Genomic DNA, 18,614 nt, shown 5'->3' on the forward strand with positions numbered 1-18,614 from the left:
TTTTCACTTATTGTGCTTGACTTTACAGAAAGAACATATTGATATATTTGAACTTAAAAAGCTGATATTGAGAACTTTTTTACATTTTTATGTAGACAAATCATTCAAAAAATAATAATAACACATCCACAGAGCATTTTGTTCCGTGTATGAACTCTGAAGGTCAGTTCCAGTTTCTACCTTTGGTTTGTCAGCCAATCATATAACGCTGTTGATAGCGTTAGCAACATTAGCTAGTGCACACACTGGCAACCACTTGAGGGGGCAGATAATTCGAACAGTGGCGTTTCCTTTCCTTAGATACCGTTTTCATGTGCCAGACTTCTCATCTAATTTCCCAAAATGTGAAAATATTCCTTGGTTTTGGCTTTTCTGCACATGGATTCTTATTTCACCTTCAAAAATGTTCAAATGTGACAATCGCTGAAATACCAAGAGGCCCCATTGTTGCTGCTTTCTCTGTTTTGAGGATTTTTTTCATCCCGTCTCAGTTTTCTGGTTGACGTAGCCCCCCTGGCTATGCTCCCCTCCATTTCAACCTTTCCAGCCTATTGTCTCCATCAGCCCACCCTCTGCCCTCAGCTACTGTCTCTGTTATTTTATGTGAAGCTCCTGTCATTTTGAACACCGGCGCCGGCCCGAACGTGCACGCCGAGGGCCCCTCGACGAGGAGTTGGATTCCAGCTTTCAGGGCCGAAGGGAGGATTTCCTTTTCAAAATGTCTGGCTGGTAAATATGTCACCAGGCTGGAAACCGATCCTGTGAAAAACAGGTGGGATGTTTTCAAACTCGCCACAGGAGTGTGTGCGATCTGTTTTCTTCCCTCACACACACTGGAAGGTAATGAGTGTCAGTCCCCTGCCTGCGGAGGTATTGTCTGTCAGGAGTAAGCAGCCCCGGAGCCGTTTATCTGAGATCTGCTGCTAAATCTGCCCTAATTAGATTCACCAAAGATTCACTGTGTGTGTTATTTTCTATGCACCTGAAAAAGAGTTGGATTTCACTGAACACCCCCACGGTCATAACGAAAACAAAACGACGCTGACCTTTCAACTGATAAATCCACGTTGACAAGGAGGAGTGCGGTGTCAGTGTGAGTATCGACTCACAGAGCTGCTCGTCAACACGTCCCACAGAGGAAACAACCTGTTACTCATTCTTATAATTAAGTCACTGAAATACTCCATATTTTCCACAGCAAAGATGAATTGTCACACACTCACTTCCTACTGTATTACACGTGTTTAGATCACGAGAATTCAGACGTCACTGTTTGACACTTCTGGTTAAAGTCGGCACCACACAGCCAGGCGACCTGTGGCAACACTGTGCCAGCTGACTAGCTTTGCCTTTTTCATCGGTGCAGGTCAGAACGAGTCTAAAGCTACGCTAACGGCTTGTGCTATATAATAATAAATACTGGCAACCATGTTTACTATTTTAGTTGAGCATGTTAGCGTGCTAACATTTGCTAATTTTACAGACCGGATAAACAACTAATGCTGAGTTTTACAAGTTTAAAAACAAAAGTATGGGACAGTTGCAATTTTTTTTTAGTTGTCGAGATGTTTCACTTTGAAGCCAGTGATAACCCCCTGTGTGACGCCACCCACTGGTTTGTGGGCTTTAGCCTTGAGTTTGTCACTACGGCTGTTGCGATGTTGTTTTTTGGAGCCAGAAGTGACGAGCACACCCTGCTGCAGTGTGATTACTCCACATGGGACCATCATTTGTGAAATAAACATCATGCTGTACTGAAGAAGACTTCAATAAAACAAAACAAACAAACAAACAACCAAAACAAAAACAACAACCAAAAGCTATAGAGAAAACTGTTTATTGAGGTCATGAGGTGATTTTCTCATAAGCTTACATACAATTGGACTTCCTTTTGAAACTAGTGGAGTTGCCCCCTGCTGGCCATTAGACAGAATGCACATTTTAAGGCACGGGCTTCACTTTTCAGACATGGAAGCTCTCATCATTAATACAGTTAATGCTTTCAACACAAATGTAAACCTCATGGTGTCAGTCAGAGAGCTTCATCTTCGAGGGACCATGAGTGTCTGAAAGATGTCAAGTGATTTCATTGGATTTGACTTTCTGGGTGTGCGATAAGAAAAGTCAAAGGATCACAAAAGTGGTGAGAATTCATCGTCGGGGGACCATGAACACTGGAGCCAGTCTGTCCAACAATTGTTGAGATTTCTCAATCAGTGCGGCTAAATCTACAGCCCTTCTTTGCCCCTCTCTTTGGTTTCCATTTATAAGAAACGACACCAGCAGTGTGAGAGATGTTACGGAACAGTTGATGGGAGATATTACGCATCACGTTGAAATGTCTCAACTTAATTACGTCTCTTAGCTTCAACCCTTTGACAACAGTGCCAATAAATCAGCAGTATTGCGGTAAGATGGAAAGCCAGAAGAAACACATGAATCACAACTCTGCATGTGAGCAGCAGGAAGACAAGACATGAGACAGGTTTAAAGTTAGTCATGATAAAGAGCTTTGGCCGTCATCCTGCAGGTTTCTCTGCGTAACTGGTTCAGTTACTGGCCTGTGTGTCAGTATCCAACTCAATTTGTGTGCATGATATATGTAAAAATAAAATAAATCAGTTTTTATCTCAATAAACTAAATGTTGTACTGTTCCCAATAGAAAGTACAGCAGAAAACAAGACTGAGATGGTACATGGGCCGTTCCTGAGTAAATAAATGAGTAAAATAAAAGATCATATAGAAACATTTTTAGGTTTGCAGCCTTTCTAGCCCCAGTTTTGATTAAAACTCTGTTGTTGTCCATATAAAAACAAGTATTGTACTATTGCTCCACCGATCAGCCACAACATTAAAACCACCTCTCAGTTCCTCTGGTGCTGCCAGAACATCTCTGATCCATCAAGACACGAACACAAGACCTATGAGTTTGTCCTGTAAAATTTATTTATTTATTTTATTTGTTTGTTTGTTTCTCTGTAACGGATCTAATTTACATCTGTAGTCCCTGGGCAGGAGACAGAAACATCTTCTCAAGCACTTTTCAATGACTTATGTCTAATTATGTTTATTCTCAATGCCTTTCCTCCTCCAATTCACAAACGCTCAATGATTACGAGGCCTGTGGGACCTGGAGAGGAAAATAAACACAGCAAATGTTTAAGATTGAAATCCAGTCGTCTGTGAAAAGACACAAGGCCGCTAATTTGCTCAGTAAACCTCATGGATACACACTTTGAAACATCAAGGTGATCTTACATTCTGCATCTTGTGTGTGTGTGTGTGTGTGTGTGTGTGTTGGGGAGGGGGGTGTTGACACTTTTGGCCACACCCCACTCCCCTGTCAGTCATGTGCTGACTGACACAGCCTGCCTCTTACCAAATCCATCATGTTCATAAAAAAACACCCCAAACACTAAATAAAACCCAAAATGAACGAGCCAAACCTTCTGTGAAGAGTGTTATTTCTCAGGAGGGTCCTCCCATCATCCCACCCACCCACCCATAACACTGCTCTGTAGCTCCCACCCTACGGCCCTACGTGGACGCGCAGCGCTGGTGCACGCACGGTACGACTGGCAGGAGGCAGGCAGCGGCTGTAGACGAGAAGAAAAAAGGAGAGAGAGAGAGAGCGGAGCAGAGCAGAGAGGAGCTGCGGGAGGAAGGAGACTGAGAACACGAGCTCTCGGGACTACGACAGACACAGAGGAAGGGGGGGACGCCGAGAACCGGATCATATCTGCGGCGGATTTGGAGGTTTTGAGCGGCGGGATACGTGGTGCGGGGCTGTTACGCACGACAGCGTTTCCCTGCGGTGGAACCAGCCTGAGTTGTCGGACCGGAGGCGCACGGCTCGCCCGCTCTTCCTCGTCAGGAGAAGAGGGTTTATAGCGGGGAGGCGGACTGAAGGCGCACAGGAGGAGGTAAGGCTGTCTCCCTCTTTGAGTCCTCGCAGTGTTCTGCCGTCAGTAACAGCAGCAGGGTTTCGGAGTGGGAATGTCAAGCCGGACCCAGGTCCGTGCTGCGGGGTCGCTCCCCGCCTGTCTGTCTGTCTGTCACTTCAACAGCAGCTGCAGCCTCCCGCTCCTCATTCACATCTCACACCAGACCACGTAGCGTGTGTTAGGTAGTGTGAGAGAAACGCATCGACATGGTCTGAATAGCCCCCAGCAGCCCCTGTACGCGCCCAGGGATCCAAGGCTCCCTCCTCCTCCTCCTCCTCCTCCTCACCTCACCCCCTTCATCGCCACCGCCGCCGTCACCTCGGATAAATGTCACGCTGTTTTTCTTACATAATGCGTAAATGTGCAGTTACACATGTTGCCTGGTGTATGCTGGACGCCACATCTGGGCTACAGTGCAGTGGTGTGTGTGTGTGTGTGTGTGTGTGTGTGTGCAGTGCAGCAGCAGCAGCAGTAACGTGACGCACTGATATAAATGAGATGGATCCATCCAGAGCTGCTCGGGCTCGTTGTCGCAGAGGAAGGCTGGAGCTCTGGGTGGGTTTGGTGCTGAGAGGCTGCAGGGTTTGTTTGTGTGTGTCTGTGACGGTTGTGACATTGTGTTCATCATTTGAGGCGTTGAGGCTGCTTGCATGACACTGCTGCTGCTGCTGCTGCTGTCTGGACACCAGGATGTTCAGCTGCTGTGCACCGACAGTTAAACAAGGCAGTGATGCTGTGGATGGAGGCTGGTGCTGTGTGTGTTGGTGCACTGTGGCATCTCCTGTTGATCACAACAAACGCAGATCGGTTGCAGAAGACACTGAAGCTGCTTCACTCCCATTACACTGCAATGTGTCAAGGTTGGAGCTGAAAGGGCAGAAAACTAATCTGCATTTAGAGTTTTGAGGTGGAAATGGCTAAGAAATGACCTGTTTCAGCTCCTCAGGTGTGAATATTTGCTGGTTTGCTCAAATCTTCTGGGTTTGGAGATCAATCAAGCAATTTGAAGATGTGAATTTCTACTTTTTGGAGTTTATTGACCATAAAAAATAATTAATTATTCTTGGAAATAACCATCAGTAGGGCTGCAAATAGTGATATTAATCTTTTGATCAGAAAATGGTGAAAAATGTCGATCAGTGTTTCCCAAAGCGAAACATAACGTCGTCAAATGTCTTGTCTTGTCTGCAACCCAATGATATTCAGTTTTCTGTCATAGAGGAGGAAAGAAACCAGGAAATATTGACTTTGTAGAAGCTTTTACAGCACAACTGGTTTAAAGCACTTTAGTTGGTATATTTCTATGTGAATCTGACAATTAAGAAGCAATTTGAAGACGTCAGCTGTGAGCATTTCTACTGGTTGATGTGAGTTTATTCACAATCGATCAGTTATTCCAGGAAATAAACGACAGTACAGCTGCAACTGGCGACTATTTTCATCGTCAATTAATCTTTTGTTTATTTTCTCAATTCATCGATTTGTTGTTTGCTCTATAAAAGGTCAGAAGATGTCGGTCAGTGTTTCTCAAAGCTCAACGCGACTTCCTTAAATGCCTTGTTTTGTCCACATATCAAAGATATTCATTTCACTGTCATAGAGGAGCGAAGACACCAGGAAGTATTCACATAAAAGACGCCAGAAACAGAGAATTTTCTTAAAAATGGCTCACACCGATTCATTGATCATCAGAATAGTTGGCCAATCGCTGGAGCTCTGATCAAGAGATAAACTGATGATGACTGTAGTTGTAAGCTGCAGCTCTTGTCAAGATTTAGGTCAGCTGTAGTCTGCAAATGAAGAGGTGAAAACATGTTGGATTTACAGAACATCTGAAGTGAAGTCAGCTTCATGTTTTGATGATATGTGCGCTTTCAATCAGAAAACCATTGTGTTACGACCTGCTTTAGAGAATGGAGTCGATAAAGGCTCAGATTAAGAGCATTAGAGCATAAATGGTCATAAATGCTTCAGTTAGATTTACCTGCGTGTTATCTTTCTACGTGAATCTGACACCTAACACTGCAGCTGACAGCTATTTACATTATCGATTCGTCTGTGGATTATTTCCTCAATCAATCGCTTCGTTGTTTGTTCTAAAAAATATCAGAAAATGGGGAAAAAATGTCGACCAGTGTTTCTCAAAGCCGAAGATGACGTCCTCAAATGTCTTGTCATGTCCACAACCCAAATATATTCAGTTTACTGTCATAGAGGAGGAAATAAACCAGACGGTATTCACATTTTAGAAGCTGGAATCAGAGAATTCTGACTATTTTTCTTAAAAATTTACAAAAAACGATTACTCTTCTATCAAAATAGTTGCTAAGTAATGTAATAGTTGAAACTAATCGGTTAATCTTTGCTGCCCTGTCGACCCCAGTAACAAACAAAGTGGGTTTGTTGTCCGGGCTTCAGTCGGAGCTGAAATGAGGTTGAATTGAGTCAGCTGACGTGTTAAAACAAGCTCCAGTCAGACCAGACCAGCAGTGCCCCCGAGGTCTCTGTCCACGAGCCCAAAAGCTTCAAGAGGTGACCCTCCCTCCTCCTCCTCCTCCTCCTCCTCCTCTGAGGCGCCTCTGTTGAGCAACAGCGGCTGCATGTGACGAGCGTCTCGGCCAACCTGTGGCAACGTTCACGAAATGCCACAGGGACGGAGATAAAGTCATTACAGGTGGATTATTTTTGAAATGCCAGGACAGACGAGAGCTTCTCACCTCCTGCAGGAGAGAGACGAGGGAGAGGGAGAAATCCCTCATTGCGCTGTCAACTTTGCTGACATTAACATTTCATTCAGGTTATTATGTAAGTGGCAAAGCCCTTGAGAGCCGCACTGAAAACATCGCTTTGACAGCTCCAGCTGCCCAGCGAGTGTACGAGTGAACGCGGCTCTAAAGCGGCTCAGAAATGCTTAGTTTTTAGACGTGTGATGGATGAAGACGTCATGGCTGGAGAAAACTGACTTTGTCTAACCAGTCACAGACAATATAAACATCATAAAAACAGTCACAGGAAACTTTCATTGTGGTTCTTTTTAACAATTCATATAAGCCTCTAATCCCCTTTTCTGGAGCTGTTTGAAGACACTACAGATACGTAGAGAGTCAGCGTTTTCTTCAGCATTGACACTAATGTCTCTTCTGTCTGTCTGAACCACTTGGGGTCTGTTTTCCTGTGATTTTCAGACTGTTACGGATGTTTAATCAATATTTAGGAACTCTTTATGTCCAGAAAGAGGAGAAACAACGCTCTGTCCACGCCAAATGATCAGAGCAGCCCCTCTAAGATTTAGTGGAACATTTAAAGGCTTTATGTGGTTTGGAGACATACTATCAGAAACCATCCAGGTCCATGTAAGTTAATTTACTTTGGTGCATTTATGTGGAAAGCTTCTTCTTTTAGGTGTTTTCGCTCCTGCAGTTTGGTTTAGTTGATCTGGACCAAGACAAAATGACGCATTACTGCCTTTCGTAGGTAGAAACGGGTTGGAGAAGAGTAATATTGGGTGTGAAAAGCTAGTAGTACTCTTAAATGAGAAACAGCTGTCATTTTTTTATATTTTCGTTGATTTCTTAGAGAAGAATCCATGGACCTGGATGAAAAAGGTGTGTGTAGGTGTCTGGTGTCTGTGAGTGAGTACAGAAGGGTTAATTGAACTGATTTAAACGTTCGATGTGAACGCACCTTTTGTACTTGACTGGTTTCCCAGTTATGTTGTGGCGACTAACATAATTGCTGGCAAGATTATTGTATGTTCAGTAAATGGAGCCACACCGGAGTGACTGGGAGGGGGTTGGGATGGATAGTGGGAGTACAAGGCACAGAGTTTAAGGTTCATATACAGACTCCTGTGTGTGGTCAGGTTTAGACAACAAAGGCACTTTGGTTGAGGTTAGGGAAGGTTGTGGTTTTGTTAAATATTAAAGATCATGTTGTGTCACAGAAACACAACCATTAAAATTGAATAATCCTGCAGATTCTCCTTAAATGAGTGTGTATATCGGATATTCTGGCAGAAAAACGGACGTCTTCAATAAACATTTCACCGATGCCTCAAGTATCAAAAATGTAAACGACTTTTTAGATATGTTAATAAACACATTTCCTCTTTATATTACTAAAAAACCATTATGTTTCTCTCTAAACCTATTTACTGTTATAAATTACTTGTACGTAAACATAATTTCAATGAGTCAATAATAGAAATGAGACGTAAAAATGGTCAAATTAAGGATGTTTATAACGTCAGACTGTCAACGTGGTTTTACCCTGTTTATGAATTTTTCAATGGAAAAACAACACTATATGATCTCCTCGCTGGCCTTTTTTAACCATCATCCAATCAGTTTTCTCACAGACTTATCGTAATCTACAAGCTCCGATGATGATGTCTGTATTAGATCATGGAGATAAGCTCATCAGTAGATTTAGCTAAAGGGCCCGTCCACTGTAAACTGATGAAAATCATTTCAATCCACAAACACACTGACCTGGTTTGTGTTGTCTGTCACTGGTTGCCATTGGATCCCACTGGTGTCCTTGCTTGAGCAGTCAGATCACGCTCCAACCTGCTGCTGCGACGCTCAAGGCTGCATGTAAGACAATACCAGGATGAGGTCAATGCTGCGCATACCATGTCAGTGCGGCTACATGCGTCTCTAACCAGGTGTATTTTTAGAGCCCTCTACAATGGTGGAGGTGGATCTTAAATAGCATCTGTCTTTGTCCGGACACAGACAAGAAGACTTGAGAAGATACTACAGTGAAGTAGTCAGGTTTCCATTGTTGTCAGGGACGCTTGTTGTATGTTTTGTTACCATATGGAGTAATCAGCCTGCATTTTAACATGTTGGAGCTGCATTGTAATCAGTTTCAAGGTAAAAGTGACCTCTTGATGATTGATGGATTGTAGGATTTTTACAATTTACTTTTCTGCTCCTCCAGCCTTCATCACCTGCCTGTACTGCAGTCTTTATTTCCCAGGATGCTTTTCAACAACTCCCAGAGACGGAGCATGATCTGGTTGCACTGAGCTGTGGGTTTTATGTGTCAGCCTTCAATCGTAAAAACAATGGGCGAGGTAGCTGCAATGCATTCTGGACGGTTGAAGCCCCTGTCTGCGTAGTAATCGGCATGTCTCCCTGTTCTCAGTGTGTATTTGTCTCTATCTGTTTGTCATACATATGTGCAAAATTGATTTGATTGTGACGGACACGAAAATGTGACATATATTAATGTTTCAGATATAAAAAGCTTTCTATTTAAAGGATACATGCAGTGATATATTCCCTTATTTCTTTTTATTTCTCCACAAAACGTGGAGGTTAATTTATAACTGTATCTCGAGAGGATGTATGATGATATATTGCTGTATCGATATTTTAGATAAGAAGAAGATAATCCTCTATTAGTCCAACAATGGGGACATTTGCATTATTACAGCAACAAAGGGGATAGCAAAAATAGAGAGCATCAATTAAAACAGTAATAATAAATATATTATTTTAGATAATAAACACGCCTTTTTATAAAAGTGAATGTGAATATTTCTGATCTGTTGTTAAATGATGAACTGGTGTTTCACAGACATGACAAACATGTTGTTGGTTTTTGGTCTTTTAATGAGAATTCTTGACAATAAAAAACAAAAGGAATAGAAAAACACCAGCCTCATCCTTTAACTCAACAGTAGTAGTAGTAGTAGTGGTAATAACTTGACAGGACATCATATTTCAAGTCGTTTTAGTTCAGATAATTTGACTTTATGAAGTAGAAAAAGAAAAACCCCAGAACGACATTAGCAGCTAATTTCTTTTATGGATGCTGTTCATGTACTTTGGTCACATCTGGTCACATTTTTTCTAGTTTTCTACTTGACGATCCTGTGTACTTCCTGAATATCGTCACAGTCAGTTGGATCATTCAGTGGATCCGTGACCGCAGCCACACTTCTGCTGTTAATGCTGCTTGTCGAGGCCGCCTGCTGACCTGCTGACCTCTGTTACACTCATGTGACATGAAGACTAAAAAGTGATTCGTCACGGTGTTGATGCTCTAATGGAAAGACTCTTTAAGTGTTTAAGTGAAGCCCATCATATTGACCGCAGTCTCAGTTAGACGGGGATCCCCTCCCACAGCCACGCCTGCTCCTTTTTTAACGCGTCATCCATAATGGAGGTTAATTCATGAAAACATTTTCCTTGTTATGTTTTACATATTCTTTAGAGAATAACACACAAAGACACTACGTCCAAAACAAAAAAAAACAGCCGGCAAGAAATCCTACCTCTTTCTTGTGAGGCTGTCCGACTATATAAAACTCACTATCGCTTTTTCCCCAGTCTCCTTCAAAGGAGTTGCTGTAGTATAATGTGTGTCAGATTGTTAGCATGATAGCAGAAGTCCTTTTGATTCCAACATGGCTTGATTCTTAGCGGGGCGCTGATGTTTGTTATTCTTTCAGCTGTTCAAAGCTGGGCCCTCCGTGCATTTCTGCATCCATTACCGCTTCTCACATCTCTATATTATTCATTTAACCTCATTCTATGGCTGTCGTTGCTTTAGGCGTAAACAACGTGTCATTGTGCAAATAAACGCGTCTCGGTTTTGTTGCTGAAGTGTTATTTTTTTGTGGCATGGGGAACTGGAGCGCTTGACTCTGCGTCTTGCAACAGGCAGCAGCTGGTGAGGGCATGGATCAGTCCCCTGGCACCGCCCGGGGCAGAGAGCAGCCAGCAGCGTCGCCACGCTCCGCTCCATCCTGCTTGGCTGATCACAGATGGAGAAACAGGAAGATAAAGTTTGACAGGGAGCAGGATGATTAAGAGAAAGAGTGTAGGCATTAGTACATGTTGAGGGATTCCTTTAAATCAACCAGCCAACCAGCCCTCTCTGCAGATTATGCTGCTAGCTCTTGCATGACACCACTAGCTTCTGTATATAGTGTATCTATGAGATGTTTTAATGAACTTCTGGCTCAGCTGCACAGTTGGGACCCAGACTCTGCTATCACTGGTGTGAGGATTAACTGAACTCTCTGGCTCTACCAGACAGGCCCTGAAGATTCAGCTCATGTGAGCTCTGCCTTTTTGCCCTCTGGCAGAAGATATAAAGCTTCCAGTTTTAGAGTGAACCACTACAGGCAGGCATTTGTACTTAGATGTGTTGGTATTTGTGCAGCTGGCCTCGGTTTTGTGAAATGAGCCTGTATAGTTGGGTGCAGTACTGTATGTGCTTCCGTTACATTTGGTTTTAACTGTCCTCTAGTCACCTCTTTCTGTCAGTTTTTAAGGATGCACTGTTTTTTTTGTTTTCTTGGCTGTTTCTAGGTGTTGGGGTCAAATGTGACCGATACACATTCAGATATATCTGACACTGATCAGCTGCCTGTGATTGAATGAATGAAGAATTTATTTTGGTTTCATACATTATAAGAAACATAATTATTTCACAATATCTCTCACACTCAAAAACCAAAAAAAAGGCATAGGCTGAAGCTCAATGTTTGGCCAGTCATGCTGAAAACCGGCTGATTCCAGTCTCTGGCCGATCGATCGGTGCGTCTCTATCAATTTTACAGTATGTTGTGATATGGGAAATGAAATTTTCTGGGGGGGTTTTGGCCAGCAGAAACCTTGAGCCCTATAAATCGATGCACAAACAAAGTTAGCAAACAGTTTCTAATTTGTACACATACAGCAGTTACATTTGGATTTGGTCTATGGCCACTTGAAGTCAATATTTACTCTCTTTCATCTATTTATTTTTGGTTTCCATTAACTGAAATATCTGGCTCTTACGTTGCTAAATGCTCCACTATGTTCACCAGCTAAACGCTAATTGTGTCTGTCTGGTGTTTAGCACAGAGCAGGTAGTGTTTAGAGGCTGACCTCCCTGCTCTAGTAGTTTGTTTTTAGAGGTTTTCACTGACAACTGCCTGCTGCAGCTGAGAACACAGCGAGCGATGAGATCCGTGAGAGTGAAGACGGCAAAGTTACGTGACGGAAAAAAAAACAAAACAAGGAGCTGAAAGATGCTAAAATGCTTAACAGAGCTGTGAGGGCATGCATGGTCCAGTGATAATTCTCTGTTGGCTATTGTTAATATAAAATCATTGATTATAGCTTCTTTAAAGGGTAACTACACATTAAAGTGTGTTTCAAGGTCTTGGGGAGTATGCCTCCTGTGATGTCACTGAGTGGCTAAGTTGCATTGTGGGTAATGTAGGCAACTGGTTTTGAAAAGGAAGAACAATATGTGGGATATAAAAGCGATATCTCTGGTCCTGCTGTGTTGATTTTGATAATTTGTTTTTAAACTGTCCATCATGACTGGACTGCTTTTCAGAAGTGGCGCCTACATTACCCACGATGCAACAGTGTACAATTTGTGGAGTTCCCTTTTAAAGGATAATTTGTATTTGTTATCATGGCAGCATCGCTGAAAAGAAGTCAGACAGGGTGAGGAACCGGAGCGGCTGCACAATCAGACTGGCTACAAACAATCCAACAATTTAGTCAGATTATCTAAGATTATAAACCACTTTATTTGGATGTTAAATTGAAAGTGAGTGCTGTTGAACGAGGAAGTTGGTCTGTGAACTCTGATGTCTGACAACAGAGAGTTTGGGTCCTAATTTAGGCAGTTAACTGCATTTCTGCTCTCAGAAAACCTCTGGGTTTGTTTAAAACTAACATGATTGGCATCATTTTGGTGTGGCCACATTACTCAGCAGTTGACTTTGTGAAGACAATGTTTGCATAACTGTTTTGGCCAAAGGGACAAAAATAAGACTGAAGCTTCATGAAACCAGAATTTCCCTTTAAACCTCTCTACTTTATCTTCCTCTCCTTGTCGACTTCTGGGTGGTTTCCTGTTCAGAGTCCATCCACATGATCCACATGACCCCGGTCCGAGCATTGAGCCGGAAGTCATCGGCCCTGCTGACAGGTCTTTGATCACATCTTTGAGTCCCTAGAAGCCTCCAGGCTGACACTCCAGTGACTGGGGGAAGCGAAGGGAATCTCCTTCCAGTGATCAATAAAATATCACGTTAATCATTTTGTTTACCAACTCAGTTTTTTATTCCGTTTAGAACATGAGTGGAGCAGCCGAGCGCAGCCGGGAGCCAAACCACGACTGTCGCAGCTTCACATTGGTTTGAGGAACCCGCAGAAAACAATGGCAGGAGGCTCGGGAGGATGTGATGCACAAATGTATTGAAAAATCTCAAATGTCCATTTATTCCAATAGGAGATGCTGTGAAACTCTAGTCGCCTGTAATTTGTGTTGGTTAGGAAGTGGAAAACTTGATTGAAAACAGTCAGAGACAACCCTCAAGCTTGCTTGTGCCTTGAACCACCTCTAAAGCACTTCAGTGGATTCAGGTGGTCGTTATTCGCTCTCAGTCGGTGTTTTAGCTCTGCTGCTGATGCTGACGCTTGCGTTGTTTGTCTCACCGTGTTGCCAGCAGATTGATGGAGCTGCTGCTCAGATTGACAGATCTAGGTTCAGTCAGCCACTCTCCTCTAGAGCCAGCCTGACTATGTGCCTGTGGAAAAAAGCCAGAGAGTGGTACATCAGCAGTAAGAAAAACTCTCCCCCCTCTGCAATTAGCACCATGTCATTTTGGGGTTCGGAGGCAGGCGATAATGTCACATCTCTCTCACCTCTGTGGTGCAGTTCATAAACATATTTGACAGGATGCCTGCAGACTCAGGAGGCTGAGTTATTCAGCGCCTGTGTCGCTTCCCCCAAGAGCTGAATTACTGTCTTTAATAAGTGCTTGTCTCATATTTGTGCCGTCTGTGCTGTCAGTTAGTTTTGCGAGCAGCGTCTGGTTTCAGTCACCGTGGACTGGCTGCGGGTTTGGGAGTCGTGGCCAAATGAAGCCCTGCCGAAGAGCGCTGGCAGCCGACACGCACGCGAGAGGAATTTGAATACATGCGCAACACGACAGGCAGGCAAGACGAGCGTGTGACCTACTGTCTGCCACTGCTTTGTTGCAATATGCTGTTGGCTGTGTGTGTGTGTGACAGAGAGAGAGACACAGAGAGAGAGAGAGAGACAGTGGTGGCCAGAGCCAGAACAAAGCAGTCTGCGACCAGAGGACTTGGGTGTGGCGCTCAGTTTGATGAAGCACCGAATGAAGTCTGTTCTCTCAATACTTCTGCTTGACTGCATTTTGTTTATTTGTAGACGTAGCTGTGCATCAATACTACCTGCATACTGACTGAAATATGTCTTTCATGTTGAGCATTAAAAACTGTTGAAGTACCGAAGGGATGAATTCTTTGTCATTTCTTGTTCACATGATGATCTTAGTCATAACTGTGCCTGTTTGTCAGCGATTCTTTGCAACGATTGTTCTGCTTTTCTCTGTTTTATATCAACGTCAACTGGATGTCTTTGTTCTTTGATCTGTTGGTTGGACAAAATGAGACATTTATGGATGTCCACAGAAGAATTGAGAAAGTATTCTGCAGATTAAGCGTTAGTTGCAACCATGCATGTGGGAACTAGGGGTGTTGAGGGGGCTGCAGCATCCCCCGAAATGAAGCTGTGACGTGCTGAATTTACAAGAAGGCCCAAATAATTAAGAATATGCCAGAAACAGCGCTTCACAAAGTTTATAAAGTTTCCCCTAACTCAACAACTCACAAAATTTAGCAATTTCATAAGGGAGTCTGGGGAAGTTCTCTCCTCTTCATCTCCTTGCTGCTGTTGACTGTAGCTGATGTGGCTGTTTTGACCAATAATATGTTGGTGTATAAAAATGCTGCCAGCAAACTCAGTTCATGTATGTCTGAAAAAACATGTTTACATCAGGTAAGGGTAGATGAAAACTATTAATGCTAACACCTGTATCAAAAAGAAATCTACTGATACCCAGTCCTCTATTTGTAGATTTGTAGTATCTGTTTGTCTTCCCTTTACTTTATTCTTGCATGTCTCTGTTTCCTGGCCCTAAAAGCTTAGTCATTCCTCCAAGGTTGTCTCAAAGTGGCTCCGTCCTGCTGTCTGTCCTACTTTGGTGCAAAACACCTAACTGGGACGCCACAATACGAATATAGCAGGTGGGAGCCGGTGTTTCACTGGCTCAAAATCACATGACGTATAGACTGAAACACTGAAGGTGAGGACTTTGCAGACTTCTCTTAATGTTTGGAGGCTCTGTCCTTCATCAGGAAGCTGAACTCAGTGATTGTTCTTTGGATGAGAGTAGCAGCTAATTTGCCTAAAATGTAAATAACCTGCTGTTATCTTAGTTAAATGTGTAGGAGGTGAACATGTGCAGTTAAACATGGAGTCATGTGGCACATCAAATGGTGGGGATCTATCTTTTGTAGTCAGGGTCGTCATTAGTGGATGATGTTTGACTCGTTAGGCTCCATAAACACTCATCAGAGGCCATGCCTTGTCTCTTTGTCACGCTGTCGCTGTCTTTATACGGTTGTAAATCAGTTTAGAGCTGAAACGATTAGTTGATGTACAGATTGGTTTATTAACATTAAATTATTTGCTAATTATTTGATAATCAATCATCATTTATAATGTGAATATCTTTGAACAACCCAATCGCCAATAAATGTTAGCAAAGTAGGTTTCTGCAAAAACATTCTTCAGGTTCAATTCTCTATTTCCCTCTTGTGACACGCTGTGCTTATGCTCTGCCTGGGTTTAGGCACTGAAACCACTTAGTTAGGGTCTGGAAAGCATCATGGTTTGGTTTAAAATACCTGTTTTGGTCGGACGGAGATGGTCCGACTTCCTTTGAAAGGTGAGCCGGTTTTGGTTTCCACAAAAACAGTTGAAAATGTCCCGGCTCTCCTTCAAAAGCGCCTGATTTTGACGCTACAAAAACAGATGAAAATGTATCCTCCAGGTATCCTTAAAATATCCAGTGGTGTGACTTTGGCCTGTTTGGCAGCCTTGTTGGCTTGTAATAAAATAATGCCATCACCTTCCCCTTGCACCTCCTGATGCGACAGGTGGGATCTGTCACAACTGGTACACGTCAGCTGTCGTTTGCCAAAACATTAGCTGCTAACATAATATCCTGGTCACTGAGCTGATTGTTCTTAATACTTAATATGCTGATTTCTGTCTTGTTTGGGTCCATAAACAATACAGACCCACAGAAACCATGACTTTCACTCTCCTTTTACTGTTTTTGTTATCTTTATATGGTATTAAAGCAATTTAGAGCTGAAAATGTGATAAATAGTTTGTCATTAGGACATTAATCAAGCTATATGATTGCAAATGAGATTGGGGCTGTTGGCAGACAAAACATGACATTGTTTGCTTTTTCTGAAATTTTCTAGACTAAATTCATCAAGTAATTTGATAGTTGTAGTCCTAAAGCAGCTTAGCAACAGTCAGCATTGTTCTGCACTCTGATTATGGACCCAGACAAGACAGAAATCAGCTACTGAGGATCCTAATACTCGTCATAACAATACAGATCCACAGCAGCTGTGTTTTCTTCTGTTTTCATCCTCATTATACCAATGTTAATGAAGGAATCAGTAGCTGCTGTCGGCCCTCACGACTCACATCTCGGTCCTTCTTCCCGCTCTCTGTACTATAGATCATCCATTCATTCATTTATCGGCCACATACCTCTTCAACCCTCCCTGACAGGCAGCAGTTGCTAGGAGCCAGACTCGCTCGCTCGCTCGCTCTCAAATCAGCAGCTAGTAGGTAACAATAAGGGTCACTGCTGATGAGCTTCAGAGAGGTGTTGTGCTGTTTTCATGAACTCAGAAGCAGCATGAGGTAAGAAGGATTATTCTTTTATTTCTGTTATTAACAGACTCAGTGAAAACTCATAAGAAGAGGCAGATTTTAAGTCTGATCAGGTGTGTTGTTGGAGATTTTCTCACATTTTGCAGAAATGTGTCATTTTCAGTAGTGTCAATGTTGTTTTTCTTTTTTGTTGGTGGCTTTGTCACACAGAGGTTCATATACTGTAATATTAATGTTTTCAGTAGATGGTAGATGGTTTATGTTGCCAAAAAAATTTGCTTTCCAGCTCCTCAGTAGTGAGGATTTGCGGTTTTCTTTCTCTGTTTATAATCATTTAAAACTGAATGTCTGTGGTTTTTGGAGCGTTGAATGTAGAAATGAGGTGTTTGAAGAGGTAATCTGGGGCTTTTGTTGACATCTTTTGACAGTTTATAGACTAATCTGCAGATAAATAGATAATTAACATCATCTCTGGTTGTGAATGTTTGCTGGTTTTCTTTGTCGTCCATCAGTAAATTTGGGTTTTGGACAGCTGGTTGCACAAAACAAGACATCTGAATTTGTCAATATGGGATTAGAGGAATTGTGAGGTCCAGTGTTTTGGCTATTTTTTTTAATTAATTAATTGAGAAAATCATTGTCAGGTTGAATAGTCATTGGTTGAAGCCCAAACAGAAACAAATGGGCACTTGTATGTATCATAATATAATGAGAAGGTGGACCTCTGCACCAAAGAGGTACAAGCACAACATGGAACAATAAAAACTGAAGACAAAAAGCCTACAGGAGCAGCTCAGGATGTTCAGGTGACACAAAGATGATGAACAAGGAGCTACAGTTAATAATATTTGGTGAAATGTTGTTTGTATCCAGCTGCCGTGTTAATGAAAAGCTCTGTTTTCCCTCTGAGGCTGCAGACCATCTTTGGAATAATGAGGCGAGTGAAGCAGCAGCAGCTCCATAGTCTCATCTGGAGCAATGATGAAAGCTGCTCATGTAAAACGAGCTGCGCACGGAGCTCTCTCATTGGTCGGTGACAGACGAAGGGAGGAAGGCGATTGGCTGGTGGCTTCCGAGTAGCTGCGATGTGGTTGGCTGTTGTCACGGTGTTGAAAAGTCTCACCAGAGAGAGAGAGAGAGAGTGTGTGTTAATGTGGGTGAAGGTGTGTAAGTGAAAAGACAGTTTGTGTGTGTGTGTGTGTGGGGGTGTGTGTGTGGGTGTGTGTTAATGCTCAGGTCAAGGTGAGCACAGTGGGGTTTAATTTAGTCGGTTCAGGGTGTGAAAGCTGGCCCGCTGTGGCGACATGGGTGTGAATGAAAGGTGTTTGAGTGATGACACGCCCCACGCACACAGACACACACGCACACACACTTACTATTAACTTGTGTCCACATTCATGCCTTTTTAGAGATGAGACTTTTGTCTCCAAAATCATAAAATACCAGTGAAATTATGGACTATTTATTAATAATTCATGTTGTTTCTCTGCTGCGTTTCAATATATAAAAGGGTCGGGCTTAAGTATCAGTATATGGTTCTATATTATACTGTATATATTTGCACTTTGATTTTAGTTTAGCTGGTTGTTTCTATTGCTTCTCTGCCCCTGAATGTTTAGTGAGGGAGGAACATAGAGCATGAAAACCCGAAAGTGAGGACATGTAACATGTAAAAACCCCTACATTTTCACTTTGGCCTCATTTCGACCAAATCAGAAAACCCCAGTCCTTCCATCCATTTTTGATGAAACCAAAAACAAAAACAAAAATGCAGCTACCCCGGAGAAATGAAACCCGACGTCACAATGCGGTGACCAGTCACATAAGCCAGCAATCAGACTTGCTTGTCAGCAGATTAGTTGTTCAAGCCTTTTACACTGAATTTATAAAACGACACATTAGGAAGCTTACCAAATTGT

The 18,614-nt window shown here is 42.6% G+C and overlaps 1 protein-coding gene across 1 annotated transcript in view; it reads left to right on the top strand.

Moving 5' to 3' along the window:
* Positions 1 to 3,582: 3,582 nt before the first annotated feature.
* LOC311264251 (unconventional myosin-IXAa-like) overlaps positions 3,583 to 18,614 on the top strand; it is a 143,964-nt gene continuing 128,932 nt past the window's right edge. Inside the window, exon 1 of the mRNA XM_084364973.1 lies at positions 3,583 to 3,924. The gene's annotated coding sequence lies outside the window, so the exon portion shown is untranslated. The remainder of the gene's footprint in view (positions 3,925 to 18,614) is intronic.

This window comes from Pagrus pagrus, assembly GCF_965226575.1.
Source record: "Pagrus pagrus genome assembly, chromosome: 10".
Lineage (NCBI taxonomy): Eukaryota > Metazoa > Chordata > Actinopteri > Spariformes > Sparidae > Pagrus > Pagrus pagrus.